The sequence below is a fragment of the Dasypus novemcinctus genome, chromosome 25 (assembly GCF_030445035.2).
Source record: "Dasypus novemcinctus isolate mDasNov1 chromosome 25, mDasNov1.1.hap2, whole genome shotgun sequence".
NCBI classification, from domain to species: Eukaryota; Metazoa; Chordata; class Mammalia; order Cingulata; family Dasypodidae; genus Dasypus; species Dasypus novemcinctus.
In genome coordinates, this window is record NC_080697.1 from 28,448,198 (window position 1) to 28,473,437 (window position 25,240).

Sequence of the window (25,240 nt, forward strand, 5' to 3'; positions counted from 1 at the left end):
CTGGGCTGGAATTCCTGCTCCTGCTCAAATGTGGGCCTTTTTTCCTACCCCGTATCCCCTCTAGCCTCAGTCTTCCTTTCTTGTAGGACATGGTCCCATACACCCTGGCCATCTCACCATGATGGTGATGGAAGAAAAGAGAAAATTTAAAAAACAACTTGCAGGGAGTAAGGAATGGTATCCAAGGTCAATGCTTGAGAGAGCATGATCAGCTCACCAAAGATAAATGAAGTTATCCTTCAGGCACAGGGACATGTGATGTGCCCCACACTGACTGCTGTCCTTACCCACTGGGGCAGAGACCCAGGCAGAGAGGTCATCATTGACTTCCCCAGGGGACCAGACACTAGCCTGCCTGGCTCTGTGTGTCCTGGGAACACTGACTTGGCTCCCCAGAGGCCCCAAAGGGGATTGAGGTGGTTTTGCTTCATTTTTAGTGTCATCCGTGCATGGATTTTAATATCTGTGCCCACAGCAGTAATGACCATTAATGGATGCACAACACATCATATCCTGGCCAGAGGACGTCCTGTGAGAGGAGCCTGTGCACTTGGCCTCATGGCCAATGGCCAAGTGGAGAGGACCTTATACTTGGCTCCTGAAATGACAGTTCTCTCGTAGGTTCCTCACTGCCTGGGTCATGTCCAGGGAGGGTACAAGACTGAGAGATGGTGTCTGAAAGGGGAGTTCACTGTGGGCACTAAGGGCTTCCGAGGACAGGTGGAGGTGTGTGCAGGATGCTGGCCACCACCCTTCTGGCAGGTTAACTGTGGCAGAAGACCTCGGTCCTGGGGGCTGGGTTATAGTGTGGGGGTCACCCCCCCCCCCCCCGCTGCTCTCTCCATCAATCCCCATGTTGTACTTCAATCCTGTTAAATCAGCTGTACCAGCTTGTAGTCCTCTGGGCTGTCCTTCAGGTTGTACTTCTCCATGGCCTGGCATATCATGGCTGGAGCCCTATCTTGGCAGGTCAGCTGGGGAGTGTCAGAGGACAGACCATCAGGACTTGGCCCTAGAGCCGGCTCCCTCAAAAGCAGCAGCCAAAAGGCCTTTGGGGTGGTCAGCTCTAAGCACAGGGCTCCGAGTCTCCAGGCGGGGCTGGGTGAAGGGGGGATGCACTGACTTCTCATGCTCTCCTAGGAGACTGCCATGGAATGAAGGGGTCTTCTCAAGTCCTTTGAGCCCCCATCTCCAATAAGAACCCCCCCCCACCTCACAGCTCCTTCCCTAGGGATGGGCCATCTCCCTCTTCATCAGCCTGCACAGCTCCTATGGCTGTCCAGCGCCCCAAGGACATAGGGCCCCATAAAGGAGAGCAGTGGAGGTAGGAGTGGACAGCCTGCTGGCCTCGCTGCCCCTCTTTCCAGCACACCTAGGCCACTCACTGCCCCTGGGATCTGCACCCTGGACTGAGCTCCTCAAGGATGACGATATGAGTGAATCCTTCAGCAGACGTCTAGACCAAGCAGGTGACAGACCTCACCTGTTTGGCCCCGGAAGCCTGGGCACAGGCAGGTCTCACATGAAGTGTCATTCAAGTCACAGTTTACCACCCCCGAGCTCCAGGTGGCCAGAGAAGTGCAGCCCCAGGCAGATGTCCCTCACCTGGGTCAGCATGTGTGCAGGTGGGGGTGGACGGTGGGATCTGCCATCTATTCAGGACCAGGACCCTCACCACCACCACCCTGGGGCAGCCCCTTCACTACACAGCTGGGTGTCACCTGACTTCCCTGGTCTGTCCCCACAGGGCCCGTGACCCGGCCCTATCTCCTCTCTGACCCCATTCACCCCTAACCTCTGCACCTTCACCTCTGTGTTCCTCACTGCTCCTCAGACAGTCCAGGCACATGCTGTACTTGGGGGTCTCTGAGCTGGCCCCCCCCATTTTTCCCCTCAAAGGCTGCCCCAGTGAGGTCATCCCAGGCTTTGTGACCTCAGGATGGAAGCTTCAAATCTCCAGCCACCATGCTCAGCCCTGACTGCCTTTGTACCCACAGTCTTTGGTCCTTCTGGATCTGACTGTCTGACCTTCCCAACCCACTGGTATAGCAGCTCCAAGGGGGCAGGAAGGGCACATTAACTCATCCCATCCACTGCCTGACCCAGTGACTGGACCTAGGGACTTCACCTGCCCAGCTCACCAGCATGCTCTTGTAATTGTTGCCATTGAACACGTGGATGATGCAGGAGTCGCCCACCTGCTTGTTGTAGAGTGGCCCCACGCATGAGGCTTTGGAGGTGCACAGTGTGACCCCAGGCATGGGGCAGCCTGAAGAGGAGGAGGCTTTGATGGAGGCTGAGGTGACTCGTGGTACATCCAGGCATGAAGTGGGGGTCGAGTCCCCAAACTGTGGGAGACAGCAAGATCAGGAGAAGCCCTGGAGCCTGGAGGAACCCCAAGCTGCTGATAGTCTCCAGGGGGCTTTAAGGACCTCTCTTTCAAGGAGGGACCCCCACCCTTTTATGGGTGTGGAGAAGGGAACATGGGCACTGGGAATGGGGGACCAAGGAGGAGCCTTTAGGGAGGAGCTGCGGGCAGGCACCTTCTTCTCCTGACCATCAGGGGACTCAGGGTCAAGGCCCATGTGGATTTCCTGGTCATGGCTGGGTGCCTTGGCCACATATGTGGAGTGGGAGGCAGCTGCATTCCCACTGCTGAGGTTGGATCCACGCTGGAGCTGGACACTGGAGTGGGAGATCTCATTTCTGCTGGCCTCGATGCTGGGTCCCTGGTGACTGGAGGAATTGTGGCACAGCTGAGTCCTCCAGCAGGACCCCATCCCCACCCTCATGCTCCACTGCCCTCTGGGCCCTGTGCCATGTGCTCCTTCAGTTGACAGGAGCCATGGGCACCAGCCACTGGAGAGAGCACCCAGCATCACCCATTTTCTGCAAGGGAAAACAAGGCCCAGAACGATGGGGATTCGAACTTGTCATGGAGCTGGTCAAGAGTGGAGCAAGGACCATGAACTAAACTGTCCATTTCCCAAGCCCTCTCTTAGCCCAACGCGATGCTGAGCACCAAGGCAGCCACACTTGTCCGCCCTGGATTGGGAACACATCTGGGAGGTTTTTGGTCTGGAGTGTGCTGCTGGTTGACAGGGATGGGGATGAAATTCACAAATCAGCTGGTAGCTACAGGGATGATGTCTGCTGTGAGACTACTAGAAGCCACACCTCAGGGCTCCCAGAGGTCATCTGAAGTCCTGGAACCCAAGCGTGTCCAGTCCACGGGTCTGATGGTAACCAAGAGCCCTGGCTGCAGATCCTCTGGAATGGGTGACAGGGTGGGTGTACCCTCCCATTGTCCCTTTGGGGCCTGCCTTTACCTCTCAGTCTCACTGAGGTGCCCCAATGCCCCAAACCAGGAACAAAATTGCCCATCAGGCACCAGGTAGTCAAAGGTGCAGCTTGACTGTGGGAGCTGGATCTGCGAAAGGACCTGGTATTCCTGGGATGAGAGGGGAAGAGCAGATGGAGAGGAGGCCATGGTGGGCGTGCTTGGCAGGACAGGGGCTCCTCCAGTGACAGAGACTTGCTCACATGGGCTCTCTCTTCACCTGGACTCTCCTCCAAGACCTACCTGTTCTCAGATCAGGAGTCACACAGCTCCTTCTCCAGGAAAGGGTCCCAAATACCTCCTCCTGCCCCACCCCAGTGAGGCAGGTCTACCTCATCTCCTTGAATCAAATGCTCCCCTTTAATAAGTGGAAGGCTGATGGAGCAATGGAATGTCCTGACCAGGTGGGTCTCTGACTGCACCCACAAACCACACCCTACCCTTGCCATGATGCCCACAGCTACTCACCTTCCTCCTTTTTTCATAGTCGATCATTCTCTCCTGGAAGACAGACATCCCAGTTCCATCAGAAGAGGCTCCTCATGCCATTACCAGCTCCCCTCATCCCTTCTCATGTGCACTACTGGGAGGATCCACCAGGGGACAGGCCAGCACCCCCCAGGACTTGGAGCTCTTCATGTTTGGGGTACTAGAGGAGGGGACCTGGGGCAGAGGCTAAGGGACCATCCATACACCCCTCTCTGATGACAGAGAGAGAGACTGTGTATCAGGGTGTAGAAGCTCCCCAGACTCTCCCATAATTCCCATTCATTTAGGCGACCAACCTCACTCTCCCACCAAGGCCGGGCCTGGGGCAAGGGCCATGCCCAGCTCAGCCAGAGCCTTATTTATTGTGCAGTCAGAGGGGACGTGTCTGCTTCCTCATCTGGAAAATGGACCTGACACCTCCAACTCACAGGGGTCAGTGGGGCCCCCATGGAGCAGGTGGCCCAGTGCTGAGAACTGGAAGTGTCTCTCTCCCCCAAACCTCTGCATCCTAACTTCCCCCCACTATGACCCCAAGCCCACTTACATCCAGATGATCCTGGAGAGAAGAGTCCAGCATGGCCAGTTCCCTGAGGAACGTCCCAGGTAAGGGATAGTGCCCTGTGTGACAATATGTGGCATCAGGTGGAGAAACTCCCCAGGCTCAGACTTGTACCCCCACTGAGAGTTCTCACTGGGACAATCTGGGAATCTTCACCACCTCCTTCCTAGTACCCCTCCAAGCACCCAGAATCCAAATGTCTCTTCTAGTTATCCAGAAAAGGGGCCCCCTTGATGTCTTGAAGGCCAGCCCCCCACCCCCCGCACACAATGGCCTCATGTACACTCACCCTCTCTTGTGGCTGCATCTGCTGGGCTTTCTTTAGCTTCGTCATTCCTAGGGTGGACTCCTTGGAGGTCCACTCCTTTCAAGGGTGAGAATGAGGTCAGTGAGGCCATCCTCCCCTCACCCAATTGACCCTAGATCCTGACCTGGGGCCTTAGCAGGCTGCCTGCCTCGATTGTCAGAAATGCTGCTGCTGCCAGCTGTGAGCTCTGGTTGGAGGTGTGAATCCCAGCTCCAGCTCATTCTGGGCATGCAGCTTGATGAGCTGCCTGGCCTCCCTGAGCCTGCTGGCTGGTATGTACAGTGCAGGTGAGAACAGCACCCATGGAGACTAAGGGCTGCCTCCTGTGATTGTGGTGCTCTCTGTGGTAACTTCTTCAAATTGGAGCCACAGAAAAGCTCCCTGACATTCCTGTCCTCCCTTGACCCTCTCCCCTCTCCATGAAGAAGGTCCTACACTTTGTCCTGACTTCATTTCCAGATGAGGAGACACAGGCCCAAGAAAGCAGTGACTTCCCCCAGCCACACAGGTGCTTGGAGGAGTCCTTGGCTCTACCTCTCAGGGTCAGGTGCTGTCCCTGCTGAAGTCACCTCAATGCACCGCCACTGACCAGGGTTCAGCTAATCCACCCTCACAGTGGGTAGCCAGGAATGCTGCTAGAAGAAACACGGAGGGAAGGGAAGCAGCGTGTCTGAAGCCTGGTTGAGCAGCTCCTCCTGCCTTAAACATGGAGCCTCTGCCCCAGTCTCTGACCACAGCCATGCCATATGCTGCTCCTACCCCAAACAGCCCTTTGGCAAGTTCTTCCTGCAGAGAACTTTCTCTCATCCACCCAGGAAGTGGTCTCCTGATGTATCAGCTCTGACTGGCCAAGTAAGACACAGGCTGCCCACAGCACTGGACATCATATCTTGCTTCCTGTTTTCCTATTTTACATGAGCCACCATGAGTCATGAGATTCCTGAATAATTCTTATAACTGTCTGGCATGGATTTCAAATCCAGAGGTGGCAGTGGAGGTGACATCGGGTTTATCACCAGCACTGGCCCTGGTACTACTGGTAGTGAAGTAACTGGTTCCAGCTCTGTTTGGCAATGACACAACTTCTGGAGGTGACAGTGGAGGTGGTGATGGAGCTGCCCCCAGCACTGGACATGGTGCTTCTGCTGGTGCAGTGGGTCCCTCCAGATTAGTAGCCATCAACAACTGAATATCTGGAGGCAGCAGGTGAGGTGGCATCAGAGCTTCTGCCAGTTTTGTGTAAGATGTTGCAGCTGATGAGTCACAGGCTCCAGCTCTGGAGCCAGCGATGAGGCAAGATCTGGAGATAGCCCTGGAGGTGGGGCCAGAGGCGCTTGCAGCTCTAAAGTAGGCCTGGTGTCTGGTGCCAGTGATGGGAGTGGTTCTGGAGGAGGCACTGCAGTGGTTTGTAACTCTGGGTCTGACATAGAGCAGGAAAAGCAAGAAGATGCAACAGCAGGACTGCCTCTCTAGAAGCCTTCCCCAATCAGGAATGATCGCATTGTCTGTACCAGCAGCCCCCAGGAAGTCTCCCCAAATTGCAAGCCCCCAGGTCAGTGGTCCGAGTTACTCTTTCCTCTGGGCAGTAAGGCCCTCTCTGGAGGTTCTTCCTTGTTTGACCCCATCCCCTTCCCACAGCTCATGTGCACTCAGTCCCAGGGCTCCTCACCCTCTGCGTCTGTCTCCCTGAGCTCCATGGGCTCCAGCTGAGCAAGGCAGTCTTGAGCATGGCTCTCCAGGGCAGACCCAGGCAGGCTGACTTGCACGAAGGTGGCAGGCTGACTTGCACGAAGGCGACCGGCTGCTGGAGGCAGGGGAAGTCCGGGGGCTGGAAGAAATCCCCTGGGTGTCTATCCAGCCAGGTGCATAGGATGCAGGAGATGGTGCTGGGGGGGGGGGGGGCAAGCAACAGAGTGAGTGGAGAGGCCATTGCTGCCACAGGGCCCCTGATGGCCATTTCCCATGGCAGGGCCCTAGACCAGAGAAGCCAGACCTTCTCTTCTGCTTCCCTGAGCCCTCCCACTGGAACGTGACTCCATGAGGACAGGGAGGGATTCTGTCTGCTCTGCTTTTCACACAGCACTGGCACACGGTGTGAGCTTCATACACATCTGACCCATGAGGTACAAGCCCTGTCCTCCTGCCACAGCTGTCCTGGTCCCTCATGACCCCCCAGTCTTGTTGGTGCACAGTGGTCCTGCCTCTTCCTCTCCAGTCCATGTTTGGGGTCTTCTTGCCCCTGACACTGGCCTCCCAAAGGGCATTGGCACAGCCACCTCAGCCCCTGGCAGCTCAGTTCCCAGGACTGCATAGTGAAGCAGGTGTGTGAGCTGCTCTCTCACCACACCTCCAGATCGGAGTGCTTGCATGTGGTGGGGTGGAGGGCCAGCAGATCTGGGGCAGGGCCTGGGCAGGCTCAGAGCCTCCAGGGTGTCCTCTGCACCCTGCACACCAGAACCCTTGCACAGTTCTCCATGCAGGGCATTGACCCCTAGCCTCTTCTCCAGTGGGAATCGTGGGAGCCAGGTTTCTCTATGATCCCCTGCCACCAGCCCTGCCCTCCCCATCCTACCTGGGAAGGAGGAGGCCCTTGTCCCCACCAGAACTCACTCACTTTTTCAGACATTCCTGGCATTGTTCGGACCCATCACCAAAAGTGTGGTCATCTCCACATCTGGAAGAGACGCAAAGGTGCCACCTATAAGTTCCCGGGTGTGCCCCTTTTGCTGTTGTTTAGCATTGCTGCCTGACTCCTTGCCTAGAAGGGAAGCCCAGGAGTGCAGGAACTTTTCCAGCTTTGTCCAGTGAGGTCAGCAAAGGGCCTTAGAAAGTGCCCGCCCCAAGGAGACCCTTCCTAGTATTTGCTGAAGGGAGACCTGAGCTGGCCCATCCCTGAAAAGCATCGGGGCCCCTGGCTCCTCTGCCAGCTGCCAGGACCCCTCAGGCTGCAGAAGTACAGGGCCCACAGAGATGGGTGCTCAAGCCTCCATTCAATGGCAATCAGGACTCCAAAGTCACGTTGAGGCAGAGCCTCTTCAGGTGGAGAGGGAATTACTCTATGGGGACAAGCCCCCTCCCCCTCGACCATCCTTTCTGCAGAGCAGGCTCAGGGAAGCACCTTCAGTGGCTCAGCCCATTTTAGTTTGACGAGGACCCTGGGAAGTTGTTGCTGCCACCCCACTCTTCAGAGGAGCAAACTGAGGCCAGAGGCTGCTGTGACATTCCCTGGAGCAGCCGGTGGGTGGCAGAGCACCCACTGTGGAAGAGGGCAGGGTTCACTGATAAACAGCTGCTCCAGCACCTGTGTGATGGAGGCGAAGTCCCGGTAATTGGTCAGGAAGCTGTTCAGGAAGGTTCGGTCACCCTCCAGGATGGCAGGCACCAGGGGCTGCACGAGCGTCTTCCATGCACCCGCCTTGGGGGTTTGCACCTGGCTGTGCTGGGTTCTCCTCAGTGCTAACTTGTTTCCACACTGGAGAGAGGAAGAGCAGGAGTGCAGGTCAGCATTTGACCCTGAACCCCAGGAGTGCTGGCGGAGCAGACCTTCCATCAGCCCTCTGTGCCTTGAGGCGAGAAGTGGGGCAGGAGTGCCTGTGGCAGAGCAAGATCCCAGCCACAAAAATAGAACTGACCCGAGGGAATGAGTCAGTTCTCAGCCCCTTCCTGTCACTCCCTTAGCCAAGGAGGAGGACTCCCTGCTTCACTGCCTGGAAAGGCTACAATCCCCATGCATGCTCTCACACCACCCCCTTCCTGACTTTAGGAGCCCTACTACCTCTGTGACCCAGATGAGGCACAGAAGGGTGTCTGCATGCACCTCTGGCTCACTTGGAGTGGGTGCCAAGTCTAGTATTTATCATGGTCATTGTTTCCCCCCCACATTTGCCTTCCCACCACTCAGCCATGACTGGAGATGTGAACCCGCAGGGCCCACCAGATTTCCAAACCCTGACAATGAACTCCTGCCCAAGATGATCTATTCCTCATGCTTCCACACACTGAAAGGAGGGGGGACGTGGGGTGCCCAGATAGGATGAAAGTAGTGGCTTGACTTGAGTTGGATGACCCTGAGCCACACTGCGCTACCTTGGGAACCTGCTGGTCAATGGCCAGTGGCTTCGAGGTTGAGGGCTAATCCAATGTCTACATGGAAGAAAAAATGTCTTATTCCCAGTATTCCTGAGGCCAGGACTTCTGGAATTACACACAAAGCAGGAGAACATCCTGCCCTCTCGAGTATCTCAGGTCAAGTGAGGTGGGTGGGGGTTGTCTGTGGATTCTTGGTGCCTGGTTACTAGGCTTTCAAATTCTGTTGTGTTCCATCTCCAAGGAAGTGATGTCATTCCAAGGAAGTGAGGTCACTTCATTTAACTGACAGCACTCAACGGATAAGACTGCCATGAAAGTCCCTCAGGACTGCTGGCTACTCAACCTCCTCAACCATGTCATCCTGTAAACTGGACAGAGTTTCACCACATATCCCTTCCCACAGCTACCTGAAAAGGGCTAGGTGCAGACAGGGCCCCTGGCATGAAGAGATAGAGCTGCTGTCAAACCTTGATACTACTTCTTATCAGTTTTCTGACCCTGGTCTTTTCATTTTACCTCTCAGTCTCTCCCCAGGCTTTTTACCTATGCAATGGGAAACATTCTAGCTTCTTATTCCTGGGTCATCAAGTGTATGTGAAGTAATTGTAAAAGTCATGGGCTGGTGTCTCAATAGGTAAAAGAATCTTAGAGATGGATGAATTATAAGAAGGGCTATTTCATAACATGAACTATCACACCCATCAGCACTGGGTACTGGTTATGTGGTTTCCTTCTTTTTTTAAAAAATTTTTTAAAATTGATTTTGTAAAAATATTACATTAAAAAAATATGAGGTCCCATTCAACCCCACCACCCCCACCCCACCACTCCCCCCCCAGCAACACTCACTCCCATCATCATGACACATCCATTGCATTTGGTAAGTACATCTCTGGGTATCTCTGCACCTCATGGTCATTGGTCCACATCATGGCCCACACCCTCCCCCATTCCATCCAGTGGGCCCTGGGAGGATTTACAATGTCCGGTGATTGCCCCTGAAGCACCATCCAGGGCAACTCCAAGTCCCAAAGGTGCCTCCACATCTCATCTCTTCCTGCCATTCCCCATACCCATCAGCCACCATGTCCACTTTTCCCACTCCAATGCCACCTTTTCTCTGTGGACTTTGTATTGGTTTTGTCTGTTGCTCCTCTATGTCAAGAGGAGGCTCAGATTCCACATGGTTACTGGATGCAATCCTCCTGCTTTCAGTTGTAGGCACTCTAGGCTCCATGGTGTGGTGGTTGTCCTTCTTCAACTCCATCTTAGCTGAGTGAGGTGAGTCCAATAAATCAGATTGTAGGAGCTGGAGTCTGTTGAGGCTCAGGGCCTGGCTATCATATTGTCAGTAAAAAGATTCAATCCCCTAAATATATCTGAAACCCCAATACCAACTACAATTCCAGTAAAGTAGCATGATAGTCTTATGAAAAGAGATCCCCTCTGGGTCCAGTTTCATCACGCAGAAACACCAGCTCCAAAGAAGGGCCATCTTACATGGCAGTGAACCCTATCTGCCATGACCATAGAACCCATGGGTCCCTTTAGCCCTCAAAGGAACCAATACCTGGGGATTGTATCTACTTTATCTGTCTCTTAGACTCTGCTCAGTTGTGCATAAGGGCAATCCTTCTGACAGCCTCCAGACTCTTTTTTTTTTTAGAGACTCATAGCCATATAAACTCATTTCTCCTTTCTATTTCCCCCTTATATTAGGTCAAACAGCATTTTAAAGTCATATTATTCTATGTAGACAGGGATATTCTACTGATCCACATTGAACCTTCAATTCAAGGTCATTTTCCAGTTGCATAATCAGTTGTTAGTTGATAGTGATCCCTCGGTGCCAGGGAGGCTCATCCCCGGGTGTCATGTCCCACACTGGGGGGAAGGCATTGCATTTAGATGCTGAGTTAGGCTTCGAGACTGGCCACATTTGAGTAACATGAAGGCTGTCAGGAGGAAATTCCCAGGCATAGTGCTGCTCTAGGCCTTGTTCTTATTTCAGGCATATAGGCTCACAAGCATAGTCATTAGTATCAGGGGCTCACTGTTGGACCCTCATTCCTTCTCGGTCCTTGCCGCTGCACTTGGGGGACTGCCACTGCTCCCCTAGGGACCACAGCACAGCACCCCCGGCCAGGGACCCAGTACCCCCCCAGCTGTAGTTTTTAATTGTTGCCACTATGAGTATATCCAAACATTACTATGCACCCTGGACATATGCCCTGTATAGCTCCCTGTCAGCCATATATCCCCTGTCAATAGTATCCTATACCAGTATTCCTCCACTGCCATTATTGGACCTCTCTGGGATCCAGAACTTTCTGAATATTGAAGCCCCAATATAATGTCAGGATCTCTTACTAGCAAAATGGGATATAGCGATGGGTTTAAAGGTTAGATATAGAATACGTGTTGACTTGGAAAAATTCTACATCCTATCTTTTTCTTTTCCTTTTTTTCCCCCTAATTATTGAACTTCTCTTCACAAGAGCTCTAGACCACAGCAATTCATGTATACAATATACAGCACTCCCACACATCCACCACAAAACCTTTTCCCTTCCACAGCGATACTCTTACAACCTATTCACAACATATTTACTTAAAGTGATGTACAGAGTCTGAGACAATAGCTGTCAAACCAGGTGACATCTGTGCTTACATTGTGGTGCATACTTTAGGACACACAGTTTTCTAACATTTTTAGTTGTCCTATGTTTTACATTATGGTTTACATTATCATTCTGTCGACCCCTATATGTTTATGATGTAATATTACATATTTTATATCCATCCTTGTGTATTCTCATGAAAATCCTCTCTTACCCCACATTTACCTTGGTTCCACACATTTAACATCCATTTTCCCCTCCCCTTGGTGCCCACAGTGACAGCCAACCTCCGTTTCCCGAGGAACCACGTCCAGAGATACTTGCAACAGTGTTCAGGTCCTAACTTGCTCAGCTGCCCCAATGCCCTGGGAGCCACCCTTTCTCTCGAGAGATACAGTTCCCTCTATTTGATGGCATTAGTCCTCCTCAGGATGTGGGTCCACCCCCACTCTCACTACTTGGGTCTCTACCCAATGGTATCACCCACTTTGGCAAAATGAGCATTCAGACATTCCCCAGGAGCCCGTGCCGCATCGGACCATCCCTTCCGAGCATCCTAAACAGGTATCCCTCTTAATTATATTTTGATACGATTTTCTCAGCATTTTACTCTCAACCAACACCTGACACTCTCCTGTGTTCGTATGTTACCCCTCCCTCCCCCCACTTTTTGGGCAATATTACCCATCCGCCCATCCCCAGCCCCCCTCAAACCCGCAAAGCCCCACCCAAAGGCAACCCCTTGCCCCCCTTTTATCTCTTCTTTGTGTTCATACTTACCGCCAGCTCATCATAAATTCCACCCCTGCAGACGTCAGCTCACATCCTTCCTCCACCCCCCGATTTCCTGTAAGCCTATAGTTCAGTCTCTAGCTCTCTGAGGCAGCTTGTTTATTTCATATCATTGAGGTCATGTAGTATTTGTCCTTCAATTTCCTTCTTGATCTCATTTTTCTGTCTGCACTTTGAAGAGGTTGAAATTAAATGAAAGTCAGATATGATTACTCTCTGGCAGGAAACCTTCCAATGACTTCCCATTATACTTAGAATCAGAACCAAGTGGCTCAAATTAACTGATGTTGTGTATAGTCTTGCTGAAGCTGAGTCCCATGGATCCCACGAAAAAGGACCAATACCACCAATATCTGTCCTGCCCTAAGTAATGATGGTCCCTAAACACATATATGCAGTTTTAATGCACATAATTGGAAGGAGGATACAATACAATCAAGGTAATACCAGTAGGGTAATTACACAAGAGATGCTGAAGTTACTAACTTTCACTGATGGGAACTCTTTCATCCACTGATATCTTCATGGCTCATCTCAAAAAAATAAATCTTATGAAGGTGTATTTCTTCTTTGTCTTATACCATGAACTAAGTGCCTTTGGGAGATTTTCCTCAAAGTCTGCAAGAGTTTTTTTCTAAATCATAATTTTTCTAAAGCAAGACCTAACTAGGGATTGGCACATAAGAATATAGGAGATTCATTCTTCTGGGAGCCTCGGAAAGTAATTTCTCCCTTCTGAGAAGATAAAAGATAGACCATTTCCATCTCTGCCCTGGATGTAGACAGCCCCCTGCAGGTGATAAGTGAAGCAAAGGCAGGCAGCAGGGATAAGGAGAGGAGTCAGTGTCACAGGAAAAACCAGTGCACCTCAAAGATGAAAGTGAGAAGACCTAGAGGAAATCATGCAGCCTGTGAATCCATCCACTCTAGGGCAGCTCTATTGCTACCAGATGCTTTTTAAGAGAATGCTGGTTTGAGCCTATTGCAGACCCCCCAACAATCCTGTTGTTCATGCAAGCCCTTTCCTCTGCCAGTAACCAATTGTAAATGGGCTTTTGATTGGATTGCAGGACCCAGGGTGGTCTTAATCCTCTTACTGGAGTCCTTTTTAAACAGACTAAACAGCCACAAAAAGATAAAAGCAGCAGAAACAGAGAAACCCTGACAGGCTGAGTGAGATGTCCTGGGGGTCAGAGTCCAGAAGCAGCAAAGCTCAGAGGCATGGAAGGAGGCTCCTGAGGGGCCGAGGGGAGGCTGGAGGAGAGGGGTGATGAGCATGTGCCTGAAGCCTCAGCTGAGCTCAGGGAGAAAGTGAGCCTGCAGGAGGAGGAGGGGCCCAGGCAGCAGGGCCACTGCCATGTCTTGCTCCATGGCAGGAGTCCAGGGTTGCCAGCAGCCCACCTTCAGAGAGATGGCACCTTTGATGATGCCTTGATTCTGACAATTTCACAGCCACAGAACTGAAAGCTTTTACCTGAATAAATGCCCAGTAGAATAGCCAACCAATTCCTGGTCTATTGCTCCCAGAAGCTTTTAGCAAACTGAAACAAGGGGAGACACCAAATCTTCCCTTTTGGTGGAGTGAATTTCACAGGGGGTTTCTGTTGCTTGAAGCAACAAGTCTCCTGACACACAAATCTGATTCTAATTTCTTTCCTGTCATGATTTTTCATTTGGCTTTGTTCATGGTTGTGTCACATTTTCTGTTAACATGCTTGAGCATGAAACTTATAGGTTGTTAAAAACAAAAAGAAATGATCATGGCAACAGGTTTCTTGATATTTCTCATGTGCTTGTGTCATAGTTGTCAAACTTAGTTGAATAAGAGAAACTGGGAAGTAGAAGGCTAGAATAGCCAACTAAATCTTGATGTGTTGGATCAAGCAGTGGTCCACAAACTGTGGCCCTCGGTTCAATCTGCTCTGCTGTTTGTTTTTGTAAACAACATTTAATTGGGGACATCTGCTCCTTCTTCATTTATAGAGGGTCTATGCCTGCTTCCTGCCAAAATGGCAGAAAGCAATAGTCGTGACAGTCTTCAGACCCACAAGGCCTAAACCACTCAACAACTTGAGTAGGCATTGCAGAATATTTTTGCAGATCCCTGTAGATGGTATGATAAATAGAAAGACAGCTATGCACACAGACATGACCAAATCTATAAATACTTGTGAAGAAAATGGCAAGAGGTACACAATAGAAATACACATGCAGGGGCTGCCCACATTGCCCTGTAGTAAGCCACATGGGCATCCCTGGTCCCTAAATTCACATATAAAGAGGTGTAATGACCAGGAGGAAAGTAAAACACCTCAAGGGGGCCTAATCTAATCATACCACAGCCCATGATAAATCATACATGGGTCTCAGAAGGTCATTTGCATAATTTGAAGATTTGGCATGTTCCTGAAAGAACTGGAAGGAAAAATGTTGCAAGTGGTGCAGTTAAAATTGGGTCCTGGTACCTAGGAAAGGTACAGGATGGACTTTACTCTCCTCATTGTAATCCTTTCCTTAAAGAGATGGGGAAATGAAACCTTACAGCATCAGGATTAGGTTTGAAGTGTTGGGAAATGGTTGGGGAAATTTCTTCCCCATGCCAGGCCCTTTCACCTTTCCACTCACTCGCTTCTCCTACCTGGCCCTAGAAAGCCCTTGGATTTCCTCTTGCAGGTAGACTGAGCCCCAAGATACCATTGCAACTGTCACCAGGTCTGAGCAATCCCTGGGTGTGGCCCTTTGGCAATAATTGGGCAAACCAGCAGAGGGCGCTGGAGGGCAGCCCCCAGCCTGTGCAGAATGGAGGGGCCAGGACCTGGGGCTGTGCTTGGAGCTGGGAGTCCTTGAGGAAATCAGGTGCCTGGGGGCGGCCGCTGTGGGCTTCTGGTCCGTGTGGAGCCTGGTGTGACCATCTCTCCCCCAGACGTCCAGAGATGGGTTAGGGACACTCACTGTGCTTCTTCCAGGTCACTCCAGCCAGCACCAGGCAGAGCCAGGCAACCAAGGCGCCGGGCGCAAAGGGCAGAGAGGTCCAATGGAGCTCCTAGCAGAGCAGTTGGAGGCAGATGGACGACCACCGGAGCCCAAGGCAGAGGAGAAGACAGGCTGGAGTCCAGCCGAGCAGGAGGCCGCTCTGAGGAGGCAGGTCCCCGGGCTGGGGGGAGCACTGGGGGGATGTGGGAGAGGAGCGTGGGGGCTCCTGAGTGCTCAGGGGCCGGAGGGCCTAATGGAGACGTGGCCCTGGGAGGTGCGGTCAGAGCCCTGAGGACCGAGGAATCCTCCAGGGCTTGGCACAGGTTTTCCTTGAGCCGGGACGAGCAGGCACAGTTGAGCAGGAGGAACCACAGAGGGAGGGGCGAGGGCAGGGCTGGCGGGATGAGGGTGGACAGGAGACCCGAGAGGCTGTGGGCTCACAGTGGCACCTCTCCTTCCTTCTCCACGGCAGGTACTGCAGACCCCACCCCGCACTCCAGGTCCAAGGACCAAGCCCAGCGCACCGTCAGGGCCACCAGCAGGGGGCACTGCAGAGGGAGCAGGCTGCCCGGGCGCCCGAGGAAACCCCCGGACTTTCCCAAGTGCTCGAATTACTGGAGACTTTCATTGTTCAGATGCTCCTCACCCATGCATTTGTTTGTTTGTTTTGCTTCATTTAAATGCAACCCTTACCAAGGAGTATTTCTTCTGTGACCTGCACCGGCACAGGAAAGTTGTTTCCGTGTGGGATTTACTTTAGACTGTGATTCACCTTAAAAACTTCACTGGGATGAATATTTAAGGTAAATGATTAATCTGTATTCACTGGGGGATCTAGGAAGTGTTTTGGTGATGAAATTAAATCCATATGTTCTTTGCCTCATGAACAATTTTCCTTAAAGCTTAAAATTTACCCTAAGTAAATTTCCTTCCAAGTGCTCAGTTACCCTCTGAGCTTTTTCAATGATCCTTTATTTTACTGTTTCTAGGATTCTTATTTTACATTCTAATATTCTTTTTCTCAGCTATCCAGGGATTTGACTGATATAGATACAAACCAGACCCTTTCCCTCTTCACACCAGTACACTTTGAAAAGGCCTACCCAATGAAACCAACAAACCAATCAGTCAAGGAATGTTTCCTTCATGCCCCTTTGCAGTCAATACCTGCCCACACCCAGTATTCCTCATGCCTGCTGGAAAGAGACAGAACTTGGTCCTCTTCTTTTAAAGGACAGCATTTTTTCAGGTATAATGACCTTTGTAAGTTCAGTCCATTGTGCCTACTCATAAAGTTTTCTACTTCCATTGCAAAACCCTCCTTTTTGTATCTACTTCATTCAGTAACATGTAATATTAAAATGAATGATCAAAGATGTATGTTTTCAGGATGCTGAATGCCATAGTTGATGGTGAGCTTGTATTCATTCTCTTCCTCAATTTCTCAAACTTTCACAGTACATGCATTCTCAGGGTACATTGAGAAAACTGGCACTGAGAGTTTAAGTGAATCTAGAAGTTCACATGGAAAGGGTACTTGGGCTTGAAATCAGGAGCAGATCCTGTCCAAATTCCATGCTTGCTACTTATATTTTTCTCTAATACTTCTTTTTCTCACCTGTGAATGGCAATAATTACCTGTGTTTATGAGGACATGCATATGAATTTCCTAATTGGGTCCAGGCAGTGAGTTGTTGATGCTGCTTTTATTATCATAATAGGAGCCAGAGCAAATCGAGGATGTTTATTTTCAGATACACATACTTTCTCTCTGTCCCTCTCTCTCTGTCTCTCTGTCTCTCTCTTACCCACACTCAGACACAAATGTGCACACACACAGAAACACACACAGCTGCTTTCTGAAAGGACATGGCAACTAATGGAACTGCTGCTGTTGCTGTTTGGAGCAATTGGAGTGTGTCCTGGTGCTTAGAAAGACCAGATGCAAAGAGGAATCCCAGAGAAACAGACACACTGGCTAGTCAACTGGTGGCTGCAGGAGCCTGCTGGGGATCATGTGACCCTTGTACTCAAGTTTATGTCTTCTTGTCCACAGAAGCTTCTCTGTGAGCATGTCCTAAACATGACTCAGTGGTCCTGTGACCTTCAGATCTCTGGGCAAAGGGCCAAGTGATCCCTCTCAGATGTCATCTTCCACAGAGGAGAATGACAGTCGAGATAGAAGCTTATATTTTCTGAAAAATAATTCATTTTGTGTGGACTTGCAAACAGAATGCACAAATATTCATGGTGTCCTTCCTACTCTGTTGCCTCCCCAAAGCCATAACCAAACCTCCCAGAAGCTGCATGCATTTTTGTCTGAATTACAGTTTTTCTAAATAGAGACCTAGCCAGGGATTTGGCATATAAGGTCCTATGCGATATGTAGATGGAAGCCAATCAGGTAATGTTGGAAATTTCTTCTCCCATCTGAGAAGATATAGACAATTTCCATCTGTGCCCTGGATGTAGGCAGCCCTGCAGGTGAGGAATGAAGCTCAGTAGGCAGTGTGGGGTCAGGAGAAGGGCCAGCATCACAGGATAGAACAATGCACCTGGAATGTGGAAATTAAAATTGAGACATGCCTGAGACCTAGAGGAATCCATGCAGGTTGTGAAAGGATCACTCCAAGAATGGATCTACTGCTACTGGATTCCTTAAGTGAGAGTGATAGCTAGGATATATACTTCCTAAAAATTTCTTCACTTAAGCAGCCCTGGGTCTGCCCAGACATAACTGAGCTAGTTTTCTATTCATCTAATTTTAGAAGTTTACTCTTTGCACCTGGTTCCCTGAAGAATATTAACCAAACCTTCTCAGTTTTGCTTACTGGAATAACAAAAATCCTCAAAGCAAAACCAGACAGAGTAGTGTCAGGAGTATATGCATCCTTTTATTTTATCATCTTTCTTTCTTTTAGTTGTGTTTTATAGTTTCCTGAATATAGGTAGTTTATAGTCTTGGTTAAATTTATTCCTAAGTGTTTGAATATTTTAGACATTATGGTAAATGACATTTTTTCTTTGACTTCCTCCTCAGATTTATCATTAATAATGTATATATAGGGAAGTGGATTTTGCCCAACAGATAGGGCATCCTCCTATCACATGGGAGGTCCAAGGTTCAAATCCAGGGCCTCCTGACTCATTTGATGAGCTGGCCCATGTGCAGTGCTGATGTGCACAAGGAGTGCCGTGCCATGCAGGGGTATCCCCAACATAGGGGACCCCCAGGTGCAAGGAGTGCACCCAATAAGAAAAGCCACCCAGCACAAGAAAAGCACAGCCTGCCTAGGAATGGTGCTGTACACATGGAGAGCTAATGCAGCAAGATGACACAACAAAATGAGACACAGATTCTGGGTGCCACTGACAAGAACACAAGCAGACACAAGAAGAACACACAGTGAATGGACACAGAGAGCAGACAACTGCATGGAGGGGAAGGGGAGAGAAATTTAAAATAATAATAATAATGTATATAAACAGTATTGATTTTTGTGAATTAGCCTTGTATCCAGCCACTTTGGTGAAATTGTTTATTAGTTCTAGTAGTGTAGTTGTGGATTTTTTGGAATTTACTAGTTATAAGATTATATTATCAGTGAATAATGAAAGTTTTACATCTTCCTTTCCTATCTGGGTGTCTTTTTTTTTCCTTGCCTAATTGTTCTATCTAGAACTTGTAGCACAATATTGAATAAGAGTGGACAGAGTGGACACCCTTCTCTTATTCCTCATCTTAGCAGGAAAGTTTTCAGTTTTCATATATGTACTTTATTGTATTAAGAATGTTTCCTGCTATTCCTATCTTTTGGAAGGTTTTTATCAGGAAATGATGTTGTATTTTATCAAATGCCCTCTTTTGCATGTATTGAGATGATCACGTGTCATCCCAAGACAAATTTATTCTTCATTTTGTCCTCCCAGGACAATGTGTAAACACATGATACAGCTACGTACTATTTTTAATTAGCTTTGTGTGTTCTGTTTATACTTAGATAATCCTATTAAGAACTGAGGCTTGGTTTTGAATATGAAATACAATTAAAATCCAGCAAAAAGTAGATAGGAAACAATTTCAATTTAATTTAATAATACATAGTCAATATAGGTTCTTGCATTTTTCAACATTCTTGTCTGGTTTTTTGTTTATTATTATGAAAATAATGAAAATACTTTAACAATGATTGAAGTGATGAACGTACTACTAAGTGACTAGAGCCGATACCAATGATTGTACACTTTGGATAAATTGTATCCTTTTCATTAATATGTATCAATAAAATTGATTTGTTTAAAAAATTAAATTGGTAGAATATTATTAGGAGAATGAAAATGTAGAAAAAGAACCAAATGTAAGTGTATTTATAATATTGGCATTGTGATGCAAAATGTATCAATTTTACAAGGTTATGTTTTCCAAGCATTAGTTCAAGCAAGCACTAGCCTGATCGTTACCGTGAAGGTATTTCATAAATGGATTTGCATCTATAATAAATTGATTCTATATTTGACTTAATGCATCTACAGCCAGCAAAGGGGATTGTCTTCATCAACGTAAGGAGTGTCCTTATCCAATAAGTTGGAAGTTTTAAAAAGCAAACAGGATTTCAGGAGTCAGAAACCATTTGTGCCTCTACTTCAGTTTCCACTGTGGTATTCAAATTTAGAGTAATCAGAGATATTATCTTGCAGCCTGCCATACAGAATTCAGACTTGCTACTCCCCACAGTCCCTGAGCTAATTCCTACCACAAATCTCACTCTCTCTATGTATACATATATGCATATATATATAATTTTGTTTTTAATTTCTCTGGAGAAATATAATGAATACATCCCTTAAATGGCATAAGAATGAGAAAATACTGTAATAAGCATGCTAGTGGAAACACCTTTTAGGACATTGACAATTAGGAAGCATTTCCTGGATCAGGATAAGGGAAAGATAAGAATGAAGATGGGATGTTAGGGAGGTAAAGAAAGGGAAAGTCACCACTATGGAGGATGTAGTTGAAAGCAATTATGTAATAGTTATCACACACACACACATGCATAACTTTCCTGAGGCCTAGATAAATAAAAAAGCGCATGCGAATAGAGAATAAGAGAAAAATATGACACTATCTTTAGAATTTCTCCCAATGTTCTTGGTGACATTTCAGAAAATGTCCTTCACTCAAGATAGTTGGATTTGACACTTCCAAGTTCCTGCATTCCTGCTGATGAGGCTCTTTCTCACTTGAAGCACAGGTTCTGGGAGCTCACCTAGACTCTAGCCTTGGAGAAATGTTCTCTCTTCAGTCCACAGCTCATTTTTACTGCAATGGAAAAGCACACCCTATTTACAGAACTGATAACCTACCTACATTTAGACTGTGAGTTCTGTGCTGAGACTACTGCATGATCTTCAAGTCCAGGGCTGGAACCAAGGGGACAAAGACTGAATATATAGAGTTTCATCCAGGGAGGAGCATTTTAAACATCAAAAATATTGACAATTCTTCCTCAGTGAAGGAAGTATACCTGGCCCTCTTCTGAAGACAGTAAGTTCTACTGGTTGATGATTTCCATGTCCAAGTTCAAACCATCAATGACTTAATAATACAGAAGTTAAATTATTATAAAATTAACTCCAATAAACAGGAGTTTCACCATAAAAGGGTTATATGGAAAAAGATATCCTCATTATTTTTATTACTGTAGTCTCAAACCTCAGCTTTTTTCTTAGAGTAGAATAGTAACTTAGAGTTTAATTCATTGATTTACTATTTAAAAATATTCATTGACTTCCCAACACAATTCTGGGTATTGAAGATTGAGTATCAAGGACAACTTTTAAAGTTGACAAACTACGTGTGCGTTAATAAATAACAAAACACGTTTCCTTTATGTAGTTGTCAGGGTCATGAAAGAATTGGCAAGTTGTGGAGCAGAATATGGGCAAGATGTTCTGGATATTTGCTGATAAATATATAAGAAATGTAGAGGGAAGTAGATTTGGCTCAACTGACAGAGCATCTGCCTACCACATGGGAAGTCCAGGGCTCAAACCCAGGGCTTCCTGACCCATGTGGTGAGCTGGCCCATGTGTAATGCTTATGCACCCAAGGAGTGCCATGCCATGCAGGGTGACCCCCACATAGGGAAGCCCCAGGTGCAAGGAGTGCATCCCATATGGAGAGCCACCCTACATGAAAAAAGTGCAGCCTGCCCAGGAGTGGCACCGCGCACATGGACAGCTGACACAGCAAGACAATGCAACAAAAAGGGACACAGATTCCTCGTGCTGCTGACAAGAGACACAGATTCCCAGTGCCACTGACAAGAATACAAGTGGGACACAGAAGAACACACACTGAATTGACACAGAGAGTAGACAACTGAGGGGGGGAAGGGGAGAGAAATTTTATAAAAGAAAATAAATCTTTAAAACAAAACAAAACAAAAAGGAAATGTAGAGATAATCACCCACAGAGAAACAAATGAGTGATGCTTTCCAGCCTCATGTATTTGAACAGCTCTCAGAACTGCCAGGAAGGCCCACCCTTCATGGATGAGGTCTGTAGCTACATCATCAAAGATCACTAATCCCAAAAACATAGTGACATATAGGTAACACAAAGCCATCCTTAACCATGTCTAAAGGATGATGATCAGGATGAGAGCCCTGGGAATGCAATGCTGTATTTATGGAAAACTCCAATTGTGCTTGTTGTTCCAGGCAAATGTTGTCTGGGCTGATCCAGAATAGGCCTTCCCCACAGACGCACAGAACACATAGAATAACACATGAGGTATTGTGTGAAATCTCCTAGCCACTCCCTGAGTAACCCGCTAATTCCCAGTGTTACTTCCAATAAACTGGTGACTTCCATCTGTTGATAACAAAAGTTTTACTTGAGAATCTATATCTCTAACACTCCTCACCACCAGTTTCAAGTAACTAGAAGTTCATCAGAAGACAAACAATGTACATGAAGTGTGACTCTTTAAGACTCCATAGGTAAATTATTTGTACATAACATCCTCAAGGTCCCTTTTGCAAAACAGTTTTCCAATTTGTTAGGAATGTTGAGAATAACATCCTCAAGTTCCCTTTTGCAAAACAGTTTCCAATTTGTTAGGAAGGTTGAAAGTTCCAATGAACTAATGGTTAAAATACTTCCTAACTAATATGCACTCATTAAATACTGGTGATCACCTTGCATTTATTAAAATGACAAAAATATTATGGGGCCAATATCCAGCATTCTTCAGAATGAACAGATTTCCTAGAGAACTGAGGGTCAGCAGGTATTATTATCTCTCTCATGCCTACACAACTGGTATCTTTTTAAGGTGTCAGGTCAAAGAGTTCAGAAACACGAGCCAGGCACTCTTCAGACCGCTGCACTGAAAGCCGTTCCTAGCTGGTTCTGGCATGATGTCTCCCATTTTCAATTTCTTTGGGAAATACAAGCTCCTATTAACATTGCATTTATGGTATCTTCATCCCGTCTCTCAGCTTGAAGGTAATTTTCAGACTCTTGATTATTTCTTGTCACACCAGTCCTTCAAACTGAATCACAGATCTTTAACATCACTCCAGTTATTGGCTCCTTCACCTCAAAGCCTATCTAGACTTAAAGAAATAGTACTTCCTTTCCTGTGAATTTGAGCAAACATTAATAGCAGTAAAAATGCATGATTTTGCTCAAGGGAGGTATGAAGTACTTAGGATTTTTAAAGAAATTTGTATATATATAAATATACTATATACAAGCTTTAATACATTTAAGATTAGGGGAAATAAACAAATCATTAATATGTATGTATCCTCTACCCCTTAACAAAAAGACAAATAATCTAATTAGAGATGGACATAGAAAGTATTTCAATGGACATTTCTTCAAGGAATATATGCAATTGGCCAACAACCCCATGAAAAGATACTGAAAATCTTTACTCATTAGGGATTTGCAAATCAAAACTGCGTTGAGACACCATCTCACACCCACTAGAATGGTTATAATTTTTTTGAAAATCTAAAATAACTGTGGGTTAAAATGTGCCAAAATTAGAATCCCCATACATTGTAGGTGGGAAGGTACAGTGATACAAACCCGGTGGAAAATATTTGGAGAGTTTCTCAATAAGTTATATTCAGAGTTAGCACATGATCCAGCAATATTACTCCGTAATTTATACCCCCATAATTGAAAACAGACATTCAAATAATTGTGCACAAATGTTCATAGCAATACTATTAACAATTACAAACAAGTGGGAGCAACCCAAATTTCTATCCTTGAATGAATGCATAACCAAAATACCTAATATCCAAACATTGAAATACTGTTCAGCCATAAAAAGGAATGAATGAAGTTACAGCACAAGTGATAATAACAAATCTCAAAAGCACCATAAATGAAAGAAGCCAGATTAAAAGGTCACATTTTAAAAAGATTCTGTTTATTTGGAATATCCAGCATAGGTAAATCCATAGAGACAGAAAGAAGTCTAGTGGCTGGTAAATGTTGAAGGGAGCGAAGAACGGGGAGTGGCACCTGCTGCGGACATGAGCTTTCCTGTGAAGTAATGAAAACGCTCTGGAACTAGATCAACCTTGGTAGAAAGAAAGCTGTACCTGTGAGAGAACAAAAGGTCACCTGATTGTGGAGGAGAAAAGAATGAAGGATCTTGCAAGAATGGCGACCTGGATAACGTGGCTGGGGCTCCAAATGACAAGAAGCACTGACATTTAGACCTTAAACCTATCACGCAGGCTCCTCCCCTGCCCCACTGACTGGGGGCTTCAGGGTTACAGCCAGGGAGAGGTCTAACTAGCTTGTGCTGTTCCCCTCTGAGACCCGCTCCAGTCCACGCATTTCAGCGGGTGGGCGGGAGTGGGGTCTCTTTCACTCCTGGCGCTGCTTTTCAAATTCCGCGCAGCTTTTCGCTTTGGCCCCACCCTCGCTTCTCACCATTGGCCCCCTCACTTTGGTGCTGCTTTTCAAATTCTTGGCGCCAAAGCTGCTAGAACCCCTTTCCTTCCCTCCTCCAACTGCAGAGCCAGCTCTGGCTCCTCCTTTCTGTGAAAAGTAAACTTAACCCTTTCCTTACAAGCTGATGCACAACATTGTGTATATATCAAATGCCACTAATTATACTCTCTAAAATGGTTAATTTTATGCTAGTGCATTTTTTTAATTTACTTTTTCTCTTTATCTTTTTTAAATGTTACATTAAAAGAATATAAGTGGTACCCATTATATCCCTCAACCCCTCACCCGACTCCTCCTACATCAACAACCTCTTTCATCATTGTGGCACATTCATTGCATTTTGTGAATACATTTTGGAGCACTGCTGCACCTCATGGACAGTGGTTTACATTGTCATTTACACTCTGCCCCAGCCCACCCAGTGGGCCATGTATGCTCGTGAATTTCACCTCATAAAAAATGTGCAGAGAGCTCATGTACAGTAACTGCATGATACTTTATTCAAGGAAATTCAATTTTCTCTTCAACATAAAAAATATATATTGTAATATATATGTGTGAGTATAAACATTAATAGTTCAAAGATTTTTAAAGTTCTTTTCTCATATTACTTTTTCATACAAAAAAGAGAATATATTCTGAGAAAATAAAATAAAAATGGGAAATGCAAAAGAAACACTTGGGCAGTCAAAACTCAGAATCTGGGACCTGGAAGGGCCCGAGATGGGGTAGGAGGGCGACCCCTGGCGGTGAGTTTGATTCTCCCGGGGAAGAGGGTCAAGGGGGAGGAGGGGAGTTAGGGAGGAGGTGCTTGGGGAGGAGGCAGTCTGGAGAGGAGGGAAGCTTGGGGAAGAGGGGACTTGAGGAGGAGGGACCTTGGGAGAAGTAGGGCCTGGAGAGGAGGGACCCTGGGGAGGAGGGGGCCTGGAGAGGAGGAGGAGAGTTGGGGAGGAGGGGGGACCTGGGGAGGACGGACCTGGGGAGGAGAAGGGGACTTGGGGAGGGGGCTTGGGGAGGAGGGGGCTTGAGGAGGCAGCTCCCACAGGACTTCCGCCATCCCCTCCTTCCCGCAGTCTCAGGT

At 47.6% G+C, this 25,240-nt stretch overlaps 1 long non-coding RNA gene across 1 annotated transcript in view; it reads left to right on the plus strand.

The window, feature by feature from the left end:
* Nucleotides 1–19,480, plus strand: part of LOC139437611 (uncharacterized) — a 266,123-nt gene extending 246,643 nt beyond the window's left edge. The window contains exons 4-5 of the long non-coding RNA XR_011647472.1: nucleotides 15,164–15,338; nucleotides 15,643–19,480. This is a non-coding gene — a long non-coding RNA (uncharacterized lncRNA). The remainder of the gene's footprint in view (nucleotides 1–15,163; nucleotides 15,339–15,642) is intronic.
* The last annotated feature ends 5,760 nt before the right edge of the window (nucleotides 19,481–25,240 follow it).